The 24,768-nt window shown below is 41.7% G+C and overlaps 1 pseudogene; it reads left to right on the forward strand.

Moving 5' to 3' along the window:
- Positions 1-4,157: 4,157 nt before the first annotated feature.
- The window catches only part of LOC144820080 (uncharacterized), an 82,484-nt pseudogene continuing 61,873 nt past the window's right edge, over positions 4,158-24,768 (forward strand).

Raw genomic sequence — 24,768 nt, forward strand, 5'->3', positions numbered from 1 at the left:
CCCCAAACACCAGGAACCCCCCAAGCAGGCCCCCGAAAACATGAAAGTGAGCGAAAACTCTGAAAAGTTAAAAACCTTTTCACCATGGATTTTATCCAAAACACTTTTATCCTGTATTAGACCTTCCTAGCAATGCCCCCAGACCTGTCAACCCAGGCGGAAACAAGTTTAACACCCCCAAACAGCCAAAAAGCAAAAACGCAAAAAGTGAGACTTTGCAAATTTCGGGCCTACCTGAAATTCAGTTCAAATGCGCTCTGCAGCTAGGCCCTAACTCCCCTTTTCCTCCATGGATTTCCTGAAAAACAAATGCAATCAACATTAGACTGTGCCAGCAGTGCTCCCAGACCCCAAAACCCACCCACAAAAACCTACAAGCCCCCCAAACAGCACCCCAAAGACAGGCAAGTGAGCGAAAACGCAAAAACGTTTTCACCTCGATTTTTTCCAAACAACTTTTATCCGGTATTAGACCTTCCCAGCAATGCCCTCAGACCCGTCAACCAAGGTGAAAACAAGTTTAACCCCCCAAGCAGCCAAAAAACAAAAATGCAAAAATGGGGACTTTGACAAATTTATGCCTAGTTCCCACATCACTCCATGCGCGCTCTGCAGCTAGGCCCTAACTCCCCTTTGCCACCATGGATTTTCTTCAAACCTCTTGCAATCAAAACTATCCATACCCAGCGTTGCTCCAAGACTCCCCAACCCCCCCCCCCAAACACCAGGAACCCCCCAAGCAGGCCCCCCAAAACACAAAAGTGAGCAAAAACTCTGAAAAGTTAAAAACTTTTTCCCCATGGATTTTATCCAAAACACTTTTATCCGGTATTAGACCTTCCTAGCAATGCCCCCGGACCCGTCAACCCAGGTGGAAACAAGTTTAACACCCCCGAACAGCCAAAAAGCAAAACCGCAAAAAGTGAGACTTAGCAAATTTTGGGCCCACCTAGAATTCAGTCCAAATGCGCTCTGCAACTAGGCCCTAACTCCCCTTTTCCACCATGGATTTCCTGAAAAACAAATGCAATAAACATTAGACTGTGCCAGCAGTGCTCCCAGGCCCCCAAACCCACCCACAAAAACCTAGAGGCCCCCTAAACAGCACCCCAAAGACAGGCAAGTGAGCAAAAACGCAAATACTTTTTCACATCCGATTTTCTCCAAACCACTTTTATCCAGTATTAGACCTTCACAGCAATACCCCCAGACCCGTCAACCCAGGCGGAAACAAGTTTAAAACCCCCAAACAGCCAAAAAGCAAAACCGCAAAAAGTGACAGAATTATTTAGCCCTCAATCCCAGATCACTCCGTGCGCGCACTGCAGCTAGGCCCTAATTCCCCTTTCCCACCTTGGATTTTCTTCAAACCTCTTGCAATCAAAACTATCCATACCCAGCGTTGCTACAAGGCTCCCCAACCCCCCCAAACACCAGGAACCCCCCCAAGCAGGCCCCCGAAAACACAAAAGTGACCAAAAACTCTGAAAAGTTAAAAACTTTTTCACCATGGATTTTATCCAAAACACTTTTATCCGGTATTAGACCTTCACAGCAATGCCCCCAGACCCGTCAACCCAGGTGGAAACAAGTTTAACACCCAAAAACAGCCAAAAAGCAAAACCGCAAAAAGTGACACTTAGAATTAATTAGCCCTCAATCCCAAATCACTCCGTGCGCGCTCTGCAGCTAGGCCCTAACTCCCCTTTGCCACCATGAATTTTCTCCAAACCACTTGCAATCAAAAGTATCCATACCCAGAGTTGCTCCAAGACCCCAAACCCCCCCCCCCACAAACACCAGGAACCCCCCCAAACAGCCCCCAGAAAACGCTAAAGTGAGCGAAATGTCTGAAAATGGAAAAACTTTGTCACCTCCGATTTTCTCCAAACCACTTTTATCCGGTATTAGACCTTCACAGCAATGGCCCCAGACCCGTCAACCCAGGGGAAAACAAGTTTAACACCCCCCAAACAGCCAAAAAGCAAAACCGCAAAGACAGGCAAGTGAGCAAAAACGCTAAAACTTTTTGACCTCCGATTTTCTCCAAAAAAGCAGTACACCCCCAAACAGGCAAAAAGCAAAAATGGGCCTACCTTCAATTCAGTCCAAATAATCTCTGCAGCTAGGCCCTAACTCCCCTTTTCCACCATGGATCGTCTGAAAAAAAAATGCAATCAAAATTAGACTGTGGCAGCAGTGCTCCCAGACCCCAAAACCCACCCCAAATAACCTAGAAGCCCCGCAAACAGCACCCCAAAAACAGGCAAGTGAGCAAAAACGGAAAAAACTTTTTCACCATGGATTTGGTCCAAAACACTTGATTCCCATATTAGACCTTCCGAGCTATGCTCCCAGACCCCTGCAGCCACCCGCAAAAAAACAGAACACCCCTAAACAGGCAAAAAGCAAAAATGCAACCAGTCAACATCGGTCCAAACGCGCTTTGCAGTGTCATATAGATACTTCTTTATATATACTGTGTTAAGTTAGCACGAGCTTATTACATGTTTAAACGCCATTTTTCCTTCGGCTTCAGTTTGCACACAACACATACTTGTTGTTGTAGCTTTCAACCTAGAAGAGTGATGTGATTTATTTGAGAATAATGTGTTATTATTCTGATATCAGTTTTGCTTAGTACACTGTCTGAACAGTGAGTGCTGAACCCTAGAAGAATAACTTGATACAAGGTTGCTGGGAGGTCTGATCTTCGCACCACATTAGACATAACATAAATACAGTTGCTGCCAACATTGGGCTCTAAGCGGGTTTAAGATAGAGTTACAGGAAATGCAAGAACACACTTGAAGATGCTTCGCATGCAGAGAGTTGGTAGCTGATGATGTGATCCTCTCCTACTGACATTTAGAGGTATGGGCCCGCCCTGCTAAAACCCAAAAGAGACCTTCATAATATAATATAATATGCTAAATAGGGAGGTGAGAAATAGGTGTTGTTAATTCATATTCATTTCAGCATTATAATATGCTATCACCGTTTGCGTACTATGGACTAGTAACTATGCTGATAACTTTTATTCTTATAATCTGTTTGTTAGTATTGTATAAGATACTGCGTTTGAGAACATTGCATTGATTAATAAATATTTCAAATATGCACGTGTCCTCTTTACTCCATGTTCTGGTTTGACATGATTATAGAACGAAAGAGTGTTCATGTGTTCCACGATACCTGAGGTAACCTAAGTTCATGTTCTGGTTTGTCTAAGTCATTGGGAGTTTGTTATGACCAATGAGACACTGTAGCTAGCTCGGTAAGGGGATTTTGGATACTAAGGTGAGTTTTGGGTCACCCTAATTCACTAAGGTTCTAGATCTCTATGCACAGTTCTGTGGGAGAACGGAAACCCTGCTACATGGCGCCCAAACGTTGGTGGTCTTATATCATGACACTCGAGTAGTATATCATTCAAACCTTAACCCCTTCATTGCCGTTTCCGGAAAACGGTGGTGTCGGAAAAACCTACCTATTTTTGAAATAGGTCTTTTCAAGCTTGAATCTATCTAAAACGGTTTCCTTGAATTACTACCCAGTTGTGCTACAAAGTACTCTTTGTTTTTTCACATTCCTGTGCGGTCATGGCTCAAGCCGTGGACATTCCGCTACATAGTCGCATTGCGGTGCAGGATCATTTGCGGGCCTATGATGTTCCTTTGGAAGGCTTGGCTGTGGTTATGATGGTGAGTGCGGAACATGCTTACCCGTACGAACTCTTTTATTCGTGGGTGACGTTTCCGACGATGGACGCAAATTCTGTTGTGTTCCACTCGTACACTACCTCTGTTGTACCTGCTGATTATGCTCCATACAGAGCACAGGAAGTTCCTATAGATGTTTGGCAGCATGGAGTTTGGTTTGGTGGCGCCCTACCCCATTCTTTGACCGCTCCGAGATTAGGTCCTTTGTCCATTCCGGGCTCAAATTGGCCCGCTTTGGCTGGATTTACTCCTCACCCTAATCACGGCAATTGTAACGTAGGTGAACTTAGGCGACTTCATGTTGTCGCTATTGCCGTGATCAGAGCGCTTGTACATTACACAAGTCGTAATGTTCAAGGAGCAGCCCCTAGAGGTGCAGCCCTTCCGGCAGGGCAGGCTGGTTTGAAAATCAGTCCTGTCATGGTGAATTCCGTAATGGGCAAGAAGCCCCAGGATAAGGAGGATTTTCCTTTCTGGCTTGCCAAGAAATGTGACCAGCTGGAGGCTGCGTTTCCTAATACGACTCCTGGTGAAAAACACCGGATTCTTACGCTTAGTTTGCCGAAAGATTTGGCCCCTGAGCTTGTTGACTGTGAAACCTGGGGTAAGACTTTTGCAGCGGTCTATTCGAGGTGCTTTGGCACCCCGTCTGTGTCCAATCTGTCTACGGTCCTTAAACGTGTTCAAGATGATCACGGACCGGAGTCTGCGGTTGAGTTGGGTATGCGCCTGTGTGGCACCTTTGATGTAGTTTGCGATCTGATCCTTGCGAATGTCAAGGGGGATGCAGTGAACTTTCAGGTGGCTAACGCTTTGGCGGTTCTTACCGATGCCGAGAAACCCCGACAGTTAGCAAGAATAATTGTGGCAGCTTATAAAACAGTTGGCCGCAATGCTAAGGGACTTAAGCCTTTTTCTACTAAGGAGAAGAAGCAGCCCCAGGGACAAGCTTCGGAAACGGACGTTACAAACAAGTCCAAAAAACAAAATTGGCCTAAACAACAGAAACAGGGTAAGCAACAGCAACAACAACAAACACAGGTTTCGCGTCCTGCGTCTCCGTTGCCTGCGCAGTCGGATCGAGTTTATGATTAAATCACCTGAACGTTTTCAGGCTTCTGACCAACGCTCTCCTCGTTCCTTTCAGGACTCATCGGCCCCGACAACCGGTGGAGGAGGGGGCGGCAGGGGACGGGGTGGACAGCAAGGACGTGGTCAGCCCCGCCCGCGAACCGGTGGAGAGCAGCAGGTAGGCACTACGCCCAAGAGACCACAGTTTGCCAAAAAGAAGGTCGCCGCCTTAACAGCGCATCGATATGTCCCAGATAGTGAGAACGCGGCTTCAGAATCTGACGTGGGCTCTGACCTTGCTGGACAGCGCGGCGGAGATTACCATAGTGAGAGAGGCCCTCCGTCCACTACTGAAGGTGACAGCGACTGACACTTATGTTGTGATTGAAACAGCTGATACACGAGTTGCTCCCCCTGCTAGACTTTTTAAAATTGTCCTGTTAATAGAAGGTGACATACAGCGAACTGTAAAAGGGGTATTTTGGGAAAATCTTTCTTCTACGTATGACATTTTGCTTTCGGAGGCTGACTGGCCCCTGCCTTTTGTTCTCGCAGCTCCGCGAGGGGAGGAGGTGATCCTCCCCAGTTTCGCGCACACTGTTTCGAGAGTGGAAGCGCTGCATTTTGCAGAAGAGTGGGCTCTGGCGCTTGCGCCGGCTGTGTACCGCAATCAATGTGGCTGGGATAAATTGTCTCCGAGCCACGAGATTCCTTTACGGTCTCAGCCACAGCCTCAACCCCAATATCCCATACGACGTGAAGCCAAAGCTTCAGTCACGGCTATCCTTGAACAATTGGAAATTCAAGGTGTAATTGAAACGTGTGTGTCACCGATGAATAACCCCCTTTTTACTGTAAACAAGCCGGACGGCTCATATCGTTTGGTTTTGGATTACCGTCATTTGAACTCGCATTGCCATAACTGTGCAGTACAGAATACTCACGGCTCTGCCCTAGTGAATAGTCTTGAGCGTAAACGGTTCAAAACCACGCTTGACATTTCCAATGGTTTTTATGCCCATAGATTGGATGGTCTAAGTTCCCAATGGACCTCCTTTACATGCGGCGGTGTGCAAAAAATGTTTCAGCGTCTCCCAATGGGCTATAAGAATAGTCCTTGAGTTTTTTCCGCCCGCATAGTCTCTCTTTTGGAGAGAATCGACCCAGTTGCTTGTTCGTATGTGGATGACATTTATCTCAAAGACGACGAACTTTGGGAGCATCCGTGTCGAGTTAATAGCATAATTTGTAACTTTGCAGACATGGGTTACAAGTTTAACTTTGCAAAATCGCACATTGCAGAGTACATAGTGTTGTTTCTAGGCTACGAGCTTAACAATGAAGGAAAGGGATTGGCTCCTCATTTCCTGGAGAAATGCGCACAGTTGCGCTCTCCGACAACTCTGAAAAAATTACAATCTTTACTGGGCTTCTTAAATTTCGGGAGAACATACATTCCGGAATACGCCCAGCGTATCAAGCCTTTGTATGCTTTGATACAACCATCTTTTTCCAAATCATGCTGGCTGCCTGAGCATTCAGCTATTCTACAATCTTTGCAAGCTGATTTGCTCGCTTCTGAATACTTACAGACTCGTGATAACCAGACCAACCTGGTGATGAGAATTATCCCTGGGACGGTGGGTTTCACGTACCTAACTTTTCATGAAGGAGATACAGTACCTGTTGCTTACAAGTCACACTTGTACACTTCGGCTGAAATGCGATTTTCCACTGTGGAGAAAGTTTTGACGGCTGTGCAGATGGCAATTCTTAAGGAACATGCCCTGTCACAGGGAAAACGCATGTTGGTAGTTACCCCGTGTCCTGCCTTGGAGGCAGTTACGAAAGCCAGTGTACCTAATTCCAAAGCTTTGCATCCTCGGTGGATTCAATAGGCTGCATCCTTGTCATCCCAGGATGTCACGTTTATTTTTTACGCCACTTTACGGTCGCAGGAGTACTTACAGTATGAATTCGTTCATCCGGCTCCTTTAGCAATGCGGCCGTTGGAGGATTTCCATTGCATCATTTACACTGATGGATCGGCGCAGGTTGCGCATGGCTCTAAACATGCCTACGTTTCCGCGTGCGCCATTGTGGTCGGTGCCATGGTGAACGATGAGTTCAAGTCCAGTGTCGTGCACACGCAGACACTTGGGGACTGCACCGCACAGTTAGCAGAACTTCGTGCTCTGATGCTCGCATTGGAGTACGCTGATCCATGTGTGACGACTTTAATCGTAAGTGACTCTTACTACTGTGTCCAGTCTTACAATGAGAACTTGTTCTTTTGGATTCAGAATGATTTTCGTGATTCCAAAGGTAGCACAATAAAACATAAAATTATCTGGGTCCGAGTGGCTGAACTTAGGGAAAAGTTACCACTCGTGTTTGTGATTCATACTCTTGGTCACCAGCGTGTGGGAGTCCACGCTGTCGGTAATTCGCTTGCTGATGAAGCGGCGAAGTCAGCAGTATCAAAATACTTAGTTGCAGCTGTTACACGGTCCAAAAGTAAAATAGATGATGACGTCTTGGCAACTGTTGCTGCCTCTGAGAAGGGAGGTAAATATCCTGCGGGGTTCCCTTCGAAGTACACATTCCACTTAAGTCCCGATAAGGTTCCTTATGTGAAAATTCCTGATGTTGGTGAAAGTTTAGTTCCCAACTCGGATCGCAGAGCTACTCTGATTACAGCGGCTCATGAAGGTGTGGCGTCTGCGCATGCGGGCGTCTCAGCCACTGTAACTCAGCTACAACAGAGGTTCTGGTGGCGGGGACTATACAAACAGACGCGTGATTATGTCCTTCAATGTGACATTTGCCAGCAGATCAAGCCTTCGACTGCTGCGCGTCCGCCACAGACACAGTTGTACATTTCTAATAAACCACTAGGATGTGTTTATTTAGATCACTGCGGTCCTTTTTCTTCTGATACTGCGTATAAGCACATCCTTGTAGCAGTTGATTCATGCACACGCTTAATGTGGGTATGGCCCCATCGCAGCGCTGATTCACGGACTGTCATAAGAGATTTGCGTGTCTTTGTAGGGATTTTTGCCTGTGGTACCTTACATTCGGATCAGGGTCCGGCTTTCGCCTCTAAGGCGTATAAGGATGCTATGGTTTCGTTGGGGGTTCAAGTCAAGTTTTCTTCTCCGTACAGACCTGAGGGTAACAGTGTAGTGGAACGAATGAACCGTGACTTAAAGCAATCTTTGACAGCTCGAGTTATAGGCACTGGCCGAAACTGGCTGGCCCACCTTAATGGCGTACAGCGTGCTCTTAATAATCTCCCTAGAAGGTCTCTGGGTGGGCGGACCCCGTACGAAATGCTCTTTGGTATCAAGATGTATATTCCTGACCTCGACGGTCTAGACTGCAAGGCCCAGGCCGCGGCCTTTGACGTAGATGAACATTGCAATGTTTTACAGAATATACAAAAGACCAGAGACAGTCTAGCTAAGGAACATTTGCCCTCCACATCGGATGATGCGTTGCAGATCCCGGTAGTTGGCTGGCTACCCCAAGTTGGAGAACTGGTTCAAGAGAAGATCGATAACAAGAAAGAGTTTGGTTCTTCATATCGTGCACCGGTTCGAGTTCTTGGAGTGAAGGGCACGAGAACAGTCATATTACCACCACTTCGAGGTCGTAAGGAAAACAGATTCATCTCAATTGACAATGTCAAGACACACAGGGTGACCGATTCTTCATAGCATGACACCAGCAGTATCCTGTCCTTCCATAGTGAGACATTCTGTGTTGGCCATTACTTCTAGTGCTGAGCCAGCGGTGACCCTCGAGATGCCGGTGGGTTCCAGTCCTTTATTGAACCCTTTTCCTATTAATAATAATGATGACCTGAATTATACCTATCCAACTGATTTATCAATGCCCGATTTACAGACTCGTTTGGCCACTGAATCCAGATTCTCTTTTGACTCTTCTACAACACATTCGAAAAAACCCTCACGTTTAGCAAAATATGTCACATTATTTAAGAAACATTTTTTGATTACCCCTTGGACATATATTTAGCTGGTTCTTTTTTCAATGTATCTTTTTATATCAATTGGTTTTGTGTTTTATTTTTTCCGTCTGATCGATGGACACTATGTCAAAGAGAGAACAGGAATTCGACACCTTAATGGAACATTGGCCCCACTTTCCTCGTCACATTCAGCGCACAGACTGAAAAGGGAGTTGAATACAGTTAACATCACTGCTTGGCCTGTCCTTGATGGGATTGTGTGGGATGCGGTTAGGTTTCAAATCCATGGCCCAACTGAAGTGATTAATGTTCCAAATGTGCTTAGAGTGAATATGGGGGATGTAGTGAAACAAAACATACGTTCTGATGATTGGGATATTCAGGCCGTGGAAGCATTATTCTCTGATTTGAAATATTATGCTGCCTTTGATGCTGAGGATTTGTACCTGGATTCTATTAATTATGGTGATTTGTTTTGCTTTCAACATTGTGGTAATCATTTTCTGCATAAAACAAGTTCCAGGAGGGGTAATGTGAATTGCACACAGTGAGAACATTGCCCAGCTCCTATACAGGGCAACTCCAGTACAAATGACACAAAAGTTCATGTCCAAAGTTAGACTTACCAATACTAAATTGCTGTATTCGAAGTCCTATCTAGACAAGTTAGCTGTGGATGGCTACGAGCTATGGAAGGAAATAATTGACCTTAAATCGGTTTGGGGTACCAAAGATTGGCAGGTACAAGGCACTGAGGCTTTGCACCGTCCATGTCTCATCCCGAATCACATGTTGTTTCTAAATTCTACCATCTCACAAACAACATGCTTTGGATTGGCAACTTCAAAAAAATTAAATACACCAACTATCCCCGAATTGGAGGAATATTCAGGTTGGAGTAATTACACTGAATTGTCCATTCGTGATTTACAAGCACTATTGCACAATTCATCCTTTAATGTATCCAGTTTGGATCCAAAGGGTTGGCTGATGTGGCATAGAAGCTCAGATTCTTGCCAACGTCGTTTTCTGGGCTTGTCTGAAGGTTTTATACAAGTCAGACCTGATCCCCGTTTTGAGGCTGATCATACTGTTACAACTTACTCAGTGGGCAAATTGTGTCAGAATTGGCTACAACATTCCACATTAGCTGCTGTTAAACTACATCTGTCCCAGTTGAGGGATAATGTAGATTTGAATGATTTTATAAAAGACCCAGCTAAGGGTAGAACTAAACGGTGGATTTATGCGATTTACAATGAGATTTGGAAATTTTCACAAATTGAAGCTGCTAAAAGACTAAGGGCTATTGACCAAGCTAGTTTGGAAAAAGTGCTTGCAGTGGTCGATATCAAAATCAATTGCGTTCTGTAATGCAGTTTGCATGGACACTACAGACACTTAAGGCTGGCCGTGTGCCCTGGAGTTACATGAACGTGTCTTCCCTCTTTGCCCCATTTAATTTGACTGAAAAGCAACGCATGCTTTCAATGCATGATGCATCATTTTCTATGTTACATATTGAAAGGTTAGAATCTTTACCGTTTTCTGTAGCTGAAGCCACTGCAGCAACGTGGCTTATGTGGTACTGAAAATTCTGAACCTGTGTTTTAAATATCATGATTCTGTTATGAATTTGGTATCAGCGAACCGCAAATGACGAATGGATTCACTGTGTATTTGAAGGTTTTGTTTTCAACCCTTGGGTTCCATCTTGTGCATAGCAGCCATGTTGTGGACTGCCCTTACAGTAGGCCCTCACCATGGCAGAACAAGCATTTAAGGACGTAACCTTAGCATGGGTTTGTACTGACTCCTGCATGACCTGGGCAAGCTGAGCCCACTGCCCCAAGCCAAACCTGTTCGGACAGTTCCTTTCCCAGTGGCCGAATGAGATTAGCATCCAGGTGCACATGTCGTAAACCTTTTCATCACATACAAACTATGTCTAATATTACACACACCTGTCTCTGTTTCTTTCTTTATGACTTGCTTTACGAGGAGGAGGTGCCCGTTTTTATTAGGGGTCCGTCGATATCTGATGGAAAAACCAGGCCTTGCCGGATAGTTAATTATGGGCTGACTAAAATGAAATATGGACTTGTCATCATGACTGCTTTTTCTTTGTAGTAAAAATATGTGAATCGCCAACTGTGAAGTAAGGAATGTTTGCCTAGGGCACAATAAATGGAATAAAAGGTCTGTGCGGAGACCATTCAGGAGGCTACCTCATTAAGTTGCTTTAGGTGTGACTGGGGGACGTAGCCTCACAATTAATTGTAATAAAGATGTCTTTTCATATTTCAGATTCTCTGTTGATTTCTTTGCTGCTTTTCAATGGACTACTTATTGGTAAGACCCCTGAGAAGGAGTATTGTGGATTTCTGGTACGTCAGATGGCGCCCCACGTGGGGCCTCATCAAGAAGTGACTATCTGGAGGAGTAATCTTGTCAGAGGACAGAAATCTACTGGGGAAGGCAAGACAGAAATCTACTAAAAGAGGTACTCTGTGCACAGAGGTTCTGGGGGATTCTTTGTCTTTGCGGGCCAGTATATTTTTGATTTTTCTGACTTAAACTCTCCAAAAGATGTCACTCCTGACTGAGGAACCTTTTTGGCGTAAGTTTTTTAAAAAGAGACTGTTAGTGCAGTTAGAACTTGGCAGTTAGAATTTGGACAAGGTTTGTATAGGTTTGTATATGCGAATTGCAATTTGTGTAGGCAGGTAATCTGCTTTAGTTGAGGTATAAGTGGGTCGCTCCCAGTCCTTTGTTCTATGGTTCTGTGGTCTTTGCTTAGTTCGTTTTTGTCCTTAGTTCTATTTGAAGATTGCAATTTTCAATAACCAAGGGTCTTGTATATTTACAAGTGTATCGATAGAGATAGCCCCTTGAAGTTTGAAGCTAGATTAGTGAGCTATAAGATGCCTGATCTTAGCAAATTTGAAGATTTGTGTTGGCCAACTTTGTATACATTTGGATTAGCCGGCTTCCCCTGAAGGGAATATCTAAATGGGTTAGATTTACAAACATATTTCTTCCTTGGTGATTTTGTATCCCCCGGGAATTAAAATATGACATAATACAAAACAAGGATCCTTTGTTCTGTGCAATTTTATGAATGGAGATATGCAGAACGATTTCTGTTTATGTCTGAAATGAGCTCAATGTGTGTGTGTGGGTCACATTCAATAGATATAAATAAGGCCCAGAAGAAAAAAAACGACATTATCTATTTTTGCAAAAATAAATAAATTTACAGCATTTTCCTTAGATGCATTGTATTATATGTTCACAGGCAAACCTTTCAGCTGCAGTGTATTTGATAGGAATGTTTATTCAGCCAGCACTTTTTCCAGTTAAACACGGGTGGAATTTTGCATAACGGTCCTTTTAAATAAATGTGGCGCAGAAATGTGACGCAGGAATGTGACGCGTTTTAAGTTAGGCATACGCGCTTAGGTTTGTAAGTTAATGCATCTGAATGATAGGCAAGGGATGCAGCGGGCTCTTATATGTAGAACAATCACAGAGAGGAATCATTGGTTTTATTAGAATTTTTTTTTTTTTATTATTAAAAATAATTAACAAAAATAAGTGCTACAAAAATCGTTTTTTAAAATGCATAAAGCTTAACACTCATACTATGACCTCCTAGCATTAAAATGTGATTTAAGTTATGTTGCATCACTAAAATGACAAGCATTCGTGTGTATAATTTCCCCTTGGCATAGGCGCAAGCAAGCTCATTTTTATAAAGTACAAGTTATTATTTTCAAATGCCTGACTCATGGGTTATATAATAGACATTCTAGTAATGCATATTATGCAAGAAAATTGTAGGATATTCATTTTTTAGTGCCCAAAATATGAAAGTCGATTTTGAGTAAAAGCACTGTTTAAATTGCATTTTGCTTTCATTCAGAGTACTTTTTAAAGTGTCTCAGGCTTAAGCATATGCATACATTTAGGTTTTTTTGATAGATATATATATATATATATTTATATATATATATATATATATATGCAGGTTGTGCCTTCTTATGATTCAGTGGGTTAATGTGCCAGTACACAGGGTTTTTTTAATATCAGGGTTGAAGGTTCTAGCTTCAGCTAGGCCTACAGAAAGTTTGTTCATTTAAGACTGATGAAGTGTGTACCATAGGATTGCAACAAGCATTTACTCTAAAAAAACTGGTCTGGGTGTCATTAGGTTTTGAGAATTATTGACAGTAAGTGTAGTTTAATGATCTGGGAATAGAGATAATTTTAGCGCCTAAAAAAAAAAAGAGGAGAAATTATTTTTCAAAATAGAGTGAATTATTGCAGGTTAGGCCTTCTGGCTTTGACAGCGTCAGTGTGGCAGAAGCTGAGGGCTGAGAGACTTGCAGAGACGCGCTGCTGAGATGTTATCTTTTAGTTTCCCTGTAAATAATGGAGAAGGCCGTCATGTTGACATTTGTGACCTCTTAATTAGGACTTTGCCTCCAAGGAATGCAGAATGACCTTGCTGAATGGGCCTCTAAGAGTGGGGTTTCTGGTTTCTCCGTGAGAACATCAATAAAATGAAAGAACTTAATTTACAAGGGAAAATAAAAAGGGGTTTCTTTGGAAATCCCAAATGTCGTGTTAAATGTTCTGCAGAACTGGTATATTTGTGTCTCCACTCTAAGAAAAATAATGTTTGCTAGTTGCGTTTGACAGAAAACGAAGTGTTGCATTTTAAGGCTTAGATAGAAAATAAGATGCAGCCCTTTTTTCAAAAATTTTGAAGGCTATAGGCTGCAGGCCTAAGTTAGGAATTATTTCTCACAAGTGGAAATTATAGGTTCCAAATTAATATGGAGTGTCAGTATAACCATTTCTTTTAGAACGGTTAAAATAAGGTGGCTTGATGTTGCGAGGTGAACTGACAAGAGAGTAAGTAATGAACATTTATTTTTGTGTATGTTAAAATGTTTTTTTGTGTTGTGTATTTTTCTGCTTCTGCCTGCAGATTATTCATGGATTGTTCTGAGGCTGACAAGACACGTGAGTTTGGTTAATTGAAAGGAGATGTGTTTGCGTAATTTCTTTGGAAAGAAATGTTCATGTTTTTGTTTATGTATTTGGCCCTGTCGTGAAATATTTTAGTTGGTCCTGTATGTTAGAAGAGAGACAGCAAAGTTATATCTGACAGCAGATTCACACTGCCTGATGATGATGATCTACTGTCAACAGGAGGGTAGGGATTTTAGACCTGACAAATTTAGAGAGGCCCAAATATTGGGTTTTTGGCTGCAGGTTTATAGTGCATAAAGTACATGTGCCAGGTTGCTGTGTGTCACCGCTTATTCACATGTTATTGTTTTGTCTGTGCTGCTTGATATACAGCAAGTATATCTGATGGCTTGACATGTGCATTTTTTTATTTTGTGTATGTTTTGTTATAGTCACTTATCCATGGGTTAATTACATTACCATTTGCTTTGTACAAATTCACTAATTGTATGCGGTACATTGCAATAGGGCGATATCAACCACTAGGCAGCGCATTCCTCCATGAGGCATGGTCTTTACCATACACATACCGATGTCTTAAAGATGGAAAGGAAGTGAATCTTAATGGTGAAGAATGCACGCAGTCGCCTGACCGTTCATTAATATGCCGACACATCCAGTTACACGGTTCTTGTAATCAGGACCGGCCTAATTTGGCTTGTGTTTTAAAAGGCACACCAGTTCCAGCGATAGTTCCCACATTTACATTATTGACAAATGGTAGTTATTTGCTTTTGAATAACGAGGAGTGTTGTGGTTTAATAATCGGTATCGCTTATGTGGTAACTGTATCAGAACGTGTGGTGTGTTGCAAAAATGTGCTATATCCTCCCACACATGGGAATTCAGATGTTTCCATCTGGCCGCACATCCCAACCTTGAAAGCGGAGTTCAATGGTATGAGTAGAATAAGAGCCCTTTTGTCTCAAAAAGAAGTGGCCCTGAGCTCGGCCCGTGAAACTTATGTCCTTCACATAGCTAACACACGCACAGAGGTGCAGGCACTTTTAAATACTGACTTGCCGTTTCATTTCTGCGAGCTGGTACATCAAATCTTTAATGCCTCCTCCACGTCTGGTCTCGCTCATTTTTTTAAATTAGTTAGCAGTGGTCTCGTGACTACCTTTGAAAAAAATATTTGGTGTCATCCCCGCGTTCTTCCATTCTATATTTTCAAGTTTGTTTGGCGGATTCCCTGTTTTGCTGACTTTGGCTGCATGATTTTGATATTGTTTTGCTTTATAAAACATGGATGCCCATCCTGCGCAAGAAGCCGTTCAACGCCTCCTGACACTGTTTCGTAACCGGATGCTTGATTACTATGGCACCCTGCCGCTTGCGACTTTAAGCACGGCTTTTGGATTATCGTTTCGATTTTCCTATTTCACATGTGTCCAGCCTGTGTTTCATTGACTGAGCTGCGATTTCGACTGGGCCATTGATTTGTGTCTCTGCTTGAAGACATCTCCTGACGTCGATTTTAATCACCTGATGAGCCCCGTAGTTGCTCACGAGTTGGTTTGTTCTGGCGAAAGGGTTATGGCCTTGGCAGCGATGCATGGACTAATGGGTCAGTGGGACATACCCGCAGCGGCGCATGACTTTCTGGCACATAGCGTTCTTGAGAACCCACCGAATTGTCCTCTGATGTTGCAAGAGGATCCGGTGCTGGAGGAGCACATATGTTCTTTCCCATTACTTAATTGGATGGCTGAACTATTTTCGGATAATGACAGTGATTTCATGTTGGAAGCTGTTGCTGCGTATTTTGCATATTCTGTCCAATCATGAGATGCCTTGGAGACTTTCGTTATTATGGCACGTGTCTTTCATATTTTTTTAAAGTGCCAAAAATTTTTCCTCTTTTTCAAACATTTGGATTTATGCGGCCTAGTCCTATATCCTTGTACTTTAGAGGCCTTGCATTGCAGTCTTTTGTTAAATTTCGTTTGGCCACTATAGGCATTCATACATATGCATTCATACATATTTTATATTTAGCTTTGCTCAATATTGTTGAACTCTGCTTTCATGTTATGCCTCTATTCTAGTATTGGCTTTCCTTTTTTGACCGTGCTCTGATCATTGGGGGGGTGTCAGATAGATACTTCTTTATATATTCTGTGTTAAGTTAGCATGAGCTTATTACATGTTTAAACGCCATTTTTCCTTCGGCTTCAGTTTGCACATGACACATACTTGTTGTTGTAGCTTTCAACCTAGAAGAGTGATGTGATTTATTTGAGAATAATGTGTTATTATTCTGATATCAGTGTTGCTTAGTACACTGTCTGAACAGTGAGTGCTGAACCCTCTAAGAATAACTTGATACAAGGTTGCTGGGAGGTCTGATCTTCGCACCACATTAGACATAACATAAATACAGTTGCTGCCAACACTGGGCTCTAAGCGGGTTTAAGAAAGAGTTACAGGAAATGCAAGAACACACTTGAAGATGCTTTGCATGCAGAGAGCTGGTAGCTGATGATGTGATCCTCTCCTACTGACATTTAGAGGTATGGGCCCGCCCTGCTAAAACCCAAAAGAGACCTTCATAATATAATATAATATGTTAAATTGGGAGGTGAGAAATAGGTGTTGTTAATTCCTATTCATTTCAGCATTATAATATGCTATCACCGTTTGCGTACTATGGACTAGTAACTATGCTGATAACTTTGATTCTTATAATCTGTTTGTTAGTATTGTATAAGATACTGCGTTTGAGAACATTGCATTGATTAATAAATATTTCAAATATGCACGTGTCCTCTTTACTCCATGGTCTGGTTTGAAATGATTATAGAACGAAAGATTGTTCATGTGTTCCACGATACCTGAGGTAACCTAAGTTCATGTTCTGGTTTGTCTAAGTCATTGGGAGTCTATTATGACCAATGAGACACTGTAGCTAGCTCGGTAAGGGGATATTGGATACTAAGGTGAGTTTTGGGTCACTCTAATTCACTAAGGTTCTAGATCTCTATGCACTGTTCTGTGGGAGAACGGAAACCCTGCCACAGCAGCTAGGCCCTAACTCCTCTTTCCCACCATGGATTTTCTTCAAATCACTTCCAATCAAAATTATGCTATCCCAGCAGTGCTCCCAGACCCCCACACCCTCCCCAAATCTAGAACACCCCCAAACAGCCCTCAAAAACATGCAATACTGGTATATTCAAAACATGGCAAATTGCGCTGTTCACAAAACATTGCTGTTTTCAGCACTTTCACTACTTCGATCCTCTTGAAACTTACCTGGACAGTCACTTGTTCCAGCGATTCACAAGAATCTCAGCAAGGCAGAACAAAATCGAACCACTACGCTCTCTGAAGAAGAAGAAGAAAAAGGTCTAAGACTAGTTTTCACTTAGTTTTCACCCAAAAACACGCGCCCGCAAAACACCCAAAAAGGCAAAAATTCTGCCAATTCTGGACCAAAGAACACCAAACCCACCTAAAACATTGCCAACATCATTATGAACGAGCTTGCATCGGGCCCGAGCCCTAGAATCAGCGTGAACCATACCAACTTAAACCCAAAAACCCTAGTAAATCGCACTAAACCCTAAACCATAGATATGCTTTGTCTGTCTGTGTCAAAGAGCCTAGGTATGCTACATCAGGAGGATGCTTCACTCAGTGGTGCCTGCCTTGACCGTCTGCATGTCCCTGCCGCAAGCATGGGCCAAAAATACTGAAAAACAGCAAATTTTGCAAACATAACGGATGTTTGGCCCAAGCTTGAGGCAGTGCCATGCAGAGGGTCAAGGCAGGCACCACTGAGTGAAGCAACCTGATGTAGCATAGTTAGGCTCCTTGTCAGACAGACAAAGCATATCTAATTGTATGCAGCAAGCCACATAGCCCCAATTTTACATGAACTGTTGTCTGGAGTGGACTCTGCCTGGCATAACAACAACAGTACACTGCCTCGCCCTCGACCAATACATACCACGAATAGACAGACATGTAGTCCTGCTGTAGTAGTTGTTGCAGACTGCTTTACCTGTTTGCCACTCACGAATTGGCCATAGTTCTTCCGTAAACCAATGCTGATGATCCGTCCATCCCAGTGAGTGACTGTAAAGAAAAAAGATATCTTATTTAATCAATCATCATGGTATATTGGCAAGTGAGTCCGCTCCAAGGACATTTTGCATATTTTGTGAAATGCAATATAGTGGCCCCTGAATTTGAAGTACAATTTTTTAATTAAACAAGGTAAAAAAACAGAGTTGTTGACATGAGTTACAATTACTGTGTGAAAGATTAAATAATAACTAAGACAAGACATATGAATCATCATTTCATGCACAAAAAAACAAACAGCAATTGGTTTCATCAGAGCCAGACAGCCATTGCTGTCCACTGCATGCCATCTTCTCAATTATTCATTACCTGTTCTACTTTTTGTCCGCATCTTCGTCGGAAAGTGAGGGCCCACAGTGCAGCCTCTCCTGTCAATATCAGAAGTAACTCTGTCAGCAATCAGCAAGCATGTAGTCAGTCAGTAATTTCAGTCCCACTTGAGGGGACTCGTCGTAATCCATCCATCTGCCTTGAGGTAAATGGATAGAGGGAGTCTGGAGGAGGAGTATAAGGGAGTTGTGAACTTGTGAACCTCAGGAATGCAGACTGCGGCATCTTCAAATCAATAAGGAATATAAGATGAAGACAGTGCTGCTGATGGACTTGTTGTGATTAGGTGATTAGAGTTTTGTTGTGGTAAAAGTTGCAAAACAAAGAAAGACACAAAGGAATAAAAGTGAAGAAGGACAAAAAAAAGGAAGTCATTTTCAGGGCTTGGTGTCAGGGAAGTAGAGCTCATCCTCAAACTCCATGAATTGAGATGGGAGTAGGTCAGGTAACAGAGAAGAACTACCGTCACCTAAGTCGGTGTCATCTTCTTCCTGCGTGCATTCACGCAGTTTGTAATCTGGTGGAATCAAGTGCTGATTCATCTTGATCAGTGTTAACCTCTCCACATTTTTGGCCGAGAGGCGGGTCCTTTTTGAAGTTACAATGGCACCAGCAGCATTGAAAACACGTTCAGAAGACACGCTTGCCAGTGGGCAAGACAAATAATTTATAGCCAGGTTGGTGATCAGTGGCCATAGAGCCATTTTCCTGTACCAATACAGCAATGGGTTCGTATTAACAAAGACCTCTGTTGGGTCATCCAGATAGGCCGGCACCATCGACTCAAGGTTCCCCACGGTTGCTCCACTTTGCGTACCATCTGTGGCCTTCGCAGCACTGGAACGAGCAAACCCTTGATGAGTTAGCCAATCCGCTTCCGATAATATTATGACTGGGCCTGGTGCAAGTGAGGATGCTGATACTGATGCTGCTGGTGTCGATAACGGCTGTGAGGGAAAGTGACTCCCTTCGCCCACAGATTCAGAAGTGGAACTTGACGCTGGATGGCCTGCTGATTCAGTTGGACTTCTGACTGCTCCTTGAATTTTCTGCCGATCTATTTCAAAACGAGTGACTGACACAGCTAGCCAATGTTTGTACTTTGAAACATCTGCTTCATCAAAAGGAATGAATGCTTTGCTGGCCACTGCCTTTTTGTACTGTGGATCCAGACTAGTGGCACAAATGTAATGTTGTTCTGTATGTATGTTTTTAAGCCTTTCATTGGCAACTAGGTGGCTTAATAACCTCTCCGCCAACAGATATGCGTCTTGCTTTTCAACATCATCTCTGAACGTTCAAGACACCGCCTTCAGTTGGTGCTCTAGCATGACCAACAATGGGATAGCTTTGTTCAAAGAACAGTCCTCCCTGCTGACTTCACGCGTGAAAACCTCAAAAGGACGAAGCATGTCTGTCAGGCTTTTAACTAGCTTCCATTCCTCCAACTCTAGCCTCATGTCTTTCATAGTAGAACCTAGTTGAAAGACATAGTCATTGGTTAACATGCACTGCTCAAACAGACGCTCAAGCATGTAAAAGGTTGAGTTCCAACGTGTTGCCACCTCCTGGATGAGTCCTTTGACTGGCACTTTACGTTCATGTTGAATGCTCCTCAGCTCCTTCCGGGCCTTAAAAGAATGGCTGAAATGTGTGCATATTCTTTGGCAGGTGGTCAGTAACTTCTTGACTGTGTTTTCATTTCTCAAGAAATCTTGAACAACCAGGTTTATACAGTGCGCCAAACACGGCACTTTGAAATATTCACTTTCCTGCATGGCCTTAATTATATTACTGCCATTATCCGTGGAAACATAACCAATTATGCGATTTCTTGGTTGCAGCCATTCAGAGACCTTACTGTTAAACTCCTCCAAAATGTTTTTTGCAGTATGAGTTTTCTCCGGATCACTGAAACAATATTGAGGTTAAAAATATCGAGTTACAAAAATATCGAGGTAAAAATATAGAATACCAAAATATCGACCTCTTATCTCCAAACAGGTAAGTACAAAAATATCGAATCAAAAATATCGATGTAAAAAGTATAGTTAGTCAAAATATTGAATTTTTAAAAATGTTTTAAATTAATTAAAAATTAATTAAATAATAAATGTAATTACCTTAAACATAATTACACTACTTAAATAACCTTAAAATTAATAATTAATTAATGTAATTAAAAAAATATATTTTACAAATTAATTTGTTAATACATATATATATATAAACATAATATTAATAAAATATTTACAAAATGTTTACCGTAGGATAGCGGAAAGTGTAAAATTTACTATAACCACTCCATTGAGTGCAACTGTAGAGAAAGCGTTGGATAGCGTAGGGCTTAAAATTACTATTCCCACTCCAGAGAGTGCAACAGTAGGGAAAGCGTTGGATAGCGGAGGGGTAAAAATTACTATTCCCACTCCAGAGAGTGCAACAGTATAGAATGCGTTGGATAGCGTAGGGGTAAAAATTACTATTCCCACTCCAGTGAGTGAAACAGTAGGGAATGTGTTGGATAGCGTAGGGGTAAAAATTACTATTCCCACCCCAGTGAGTGCAACAGTAGGGAGAGCGTTGGATAGTGTAGCGGTAAAAATTACTATTCCCACTCCAAAGAGTGCAACAGTCGGAAAAACGTTGGATAGCGGGAGGGTTAACATTACTATTCCCACTCCAGAGAGTGCAACAGTAGGGAAAGCGTTGGATAGTGTAGGGGTAAAAGTTACTATTCCCACTCCAGAGATTGCAACAGTATAGAAAGTGTTGGATAGCGTAGGGGTAAAAATTACTATTCCCACTCCAGAGAGTGCAACAGTAGGGAAAGCGTTGGATAGCGGAGGGGTAAAAATTACTGTTCCCACTCCACAGAGTGCAACAGTAGGCAAAGCGTTGGATAGCGTAGGGGTAAAAATTACTATTCCCACTACAAAGAGTACAACAGTAGGGAAAGCATTGGATAGCGTAGGGGTAAAAATTACTATTCCCGCTCCAGAAAGTGCAACAGTAGGGAAACCGTTGCATAGCGGGAGGGTTAAAATTACTATTCCCACTCCAGAGAGTGCAACAGCAGGGAAAGCGTTGGATAGCATAGGGGTAAACAACTTACTATTCCCACTCCAGTGAGTGCAACAGTAGGGAAGGTGTTGGATAGCATAGGGGTAAAAATTACTATTCCCACTCCAAATAGTGCAACAGTGGGGAAAGCGTTGGATAGCGGGAGGGTTAAAATTACTATTCCCACTCCAGAGAGTGCAACAGTAGGGAAAGCGTTGGATAGCGTAGGGGTAAAAACTACTATTCCCACTCCAGAGAGTGCAACAGTAGGGAAAGTGTTGGATAGCGTATGGATAAAAATTACTATTCCAACTCCAGAGAGTGCACCAGTAGGGAAAGCTATGGATAGCGTAGGTGTAAAAATTACTATTCCCACTCCACAGAGTGCAACAGTAGGCAAAGCGTTGGATAGCGTAGGGGTAAAAATTACTATTCCCACTCCAAAGAGTGCAACAGTAGGGAAAGCATTGGATAGCATAGGGGTAAAAATTACTATTCCCACTCCAAAGAGTGCAACAGTAGGGAAAGCATTGGATAGCTGGAGAATTAAAATTACTATTCCCACTCCAGAGAGTGCAACAGTAGGGAAAGTGTTGGGTAGCGTAGGGGTAAAAATTACTATTCCCACTCCAGTGAGTGCTACAGTTGGGAAAGCGTTGGATAGCATAGGGGTAAAAATGACTATTCCCACTCCAAAGAGTGCAACAGTAGGGAAAGCATTGGATAGCGGGAGAATTAAAATTACTATTTCCACTCCAAAGAGTCCAACAGTAGGGAAAGCGTTGGACAGCGTAGGGGTAAAAATTACTATTCACACTCCAGAGAGTGCAACATTAGAGAAAGTGAATACTTCATATATGAATAAAAATATATTAAATATTAATAGCAAATACAAATTAATTAACAATAATTAACAATTTTATATAATATAATAATTAATCAATTAAAAATACAAAAAAATATTACAAATAATTACCTATTAATACAAATTATTTACCAATTAACAATTATTTAATTAACAATTAAAAATGTATTAAAAATTACAACAAAACAAAACCAATAAATAAATAACAATATTTATTTATTCACAATTAAATTACTTCCCACCCTATTCTCCTATAAACCCACAACCCACTACAGAAAATAAATTAATAAAATTCATATAATTAACAATTAAACTATTTTTTTTTGTTTAATAAAGTTTTTTTGAAGATTTTTGCAAATAAAACAGAGTACATGCCATGAAGTGAAAACATTATAATCATGAATAGGGAAATAGAATCAGGCATAGTAGTATACGATTCAATATATCAAAAATGATAGGCAGGGGATGGGGCAGGAGAAAAGAGAGGGAGAGAAAGGAAGAGAGAAAGGAAAGAAAGAAGAAGAAGGAGGAAAAAGGAAGCGGAGAGAAGAGAAGAGGAAAAAGCAGATAAGACTCAGGTAGCTAGAGTGATAGAGGAAAGATAGGAAGTGAAAGGAAGCCATAATAGATCGGATTTTATTTTTTGAAGGATGGAGGAAGAGGAGACAGTAGCAATCCTATGTTCATCACAAATGAAGTTCCAACACATGGATAATGATAATTTGGAATTGTCTTTCCTGGACGATAGAATGACCTTAAAAGCTAGAGCGATAAAAAGGTCAAACAGTCTAGATTCAGATGAGGCTATATCAATAGCAGGCGATAAGGATCCTAGAAACACATGTATAAATGATATAGCAGTATTAAACTTCAAAATTGACATGCAAACCTTCCAAACTGAATTCCAAAAGGAAGAAACAGCAGCACATTCATATAATAAATGAATTAGTGTCCTGTAGCATTAGAACAAGACCAACATAGGGGAGAGGAATTAGGAGAAAATTTGCAAATGCTGACAGGAGTAATAATAGCTCTATGATAGACAAAATATAAAGATTGAGTTATACGTGCAGCTGCAGAAACTTTAAATAACATAGACCAAAGTTTTTCACACATAGTAATAGAAAAAGAAACAGATAAATCATTTTCCCAAGTAACTTCAATATTAGATTTGGAACGAATTTGAGAATTAGATAACAATATGGTATAAACAAGAGCAGCCTTAGGTCTGTGTGTAGAGAATAAAGGATATAACAGGGTCGAAGGAGATATGGAGGGAAAGTCAGTTGGAAGTGTAAAAGTGGCTAAGTAGGATTGGATAGCTGTAGCAATAATAGTGTATTCACCAAAAAGAGCGTCAGGTATGTGGTAACGGAGTTGCAAATCATGGAAGGGAATAATAGTGACGTTATGGAGGAATTGGTAAACAAAAGATACATCCTTCTCCTTCCAATATTTGTAGTAAAAAGATTTACCTTTATTTTTGAGAAATGTATTATACCAAATAATGGAAGATAAAAAGCAATGCAAGGGGTTTACATTTTTAGAGAAGATATCGGAGATGAGAGTTTGTGAGTATTTCAAAATGGGGTATTGGGATAAAAAAGAACAGTTAGACATAAAAGCAACATGTTTGAAAGGAAAATCCTTCAAAAGTGAACGTTCAAAAAGAACCCATTTGGGGACCGGTATGTTTAGAAAGTCATAAGCTAACGAAAACGATTGTTTAAGCAGAAAATCTGAATGGTAAGCTTTAAAAAGAGGGAATCGGACACCACCTTTAGTTTTAGGACGAGTAAGTTTAAGCAAAGCAATGCGAGGGTGTTTATTATTCCAAAGGAATTTTGTACATATAGAGTTTATTCGGGAAAAATACACATTGGGAATTTTGAGGGGAAGCATAGAGACTGTATACAACACATGGGTAGTAATCATCATTTTAATAGTGTCAAGCCTACCCCACCAGGAAAGAAAAAGTGGGGACCACAGGAGGAGAAGGGCTTGTAGTTTCTGAATCAAATTATTAAAAGTAAATTTAAGAGTGTCGAGTAGGGTTGAAGAAAACCAAATGTACAAAAATTTAATTTTAGAGGTGCACCAGGTAAAGTCTGTATCACTGAACATAAATTGGGAGCAAATAGAGTTTAAGGGCAGAACTTCAGTTTTAGATAAATTGAGTTTATAGCCTGAGATAGAGGAGTAGAGTTGGACTTCATTCATAAAATGTGGCAACGAATCAGCAGGATTGGACATGTAAACTAAAATATCATCCGCATATGCAGACATTTTTATGTCAACAGAGGAAAATTTAAAACCATTAATCAGGTGATTATTGTGGATACGTTCTAGAAAATGTTCAAGGCATAGGATAAATAATAAGGGAGAGTGGGTGCAACCATGCCTTGTACCGCGGGATAAAGAAAAATATTTAGAAAACTGATTATTGACAAAAATGCTGGCGCGGGGGCAGGAATATAATAATTTAACATAGGAAATAAAAGAGGATCCAAAACCAAACCATTGGAGGGTCTGAAACATAAATTGCCAATTAATTCGATCAAATGCTTTTTCTGCATCCAAAGAGAGAA

Source organism: Lissotriton helveticus, chromosome 2_1, assembly GCF_964261635.1.
Source record: "Lissotriton helveticus chromosome 2_1, aLisHel1.1, whole genome shotgun sequence".
NCBI lineage: Eukaryota > Metazoa > Chordata > Amphibia > Caudata > Salamandridae > Lissotriton > Lissotriton helveticus.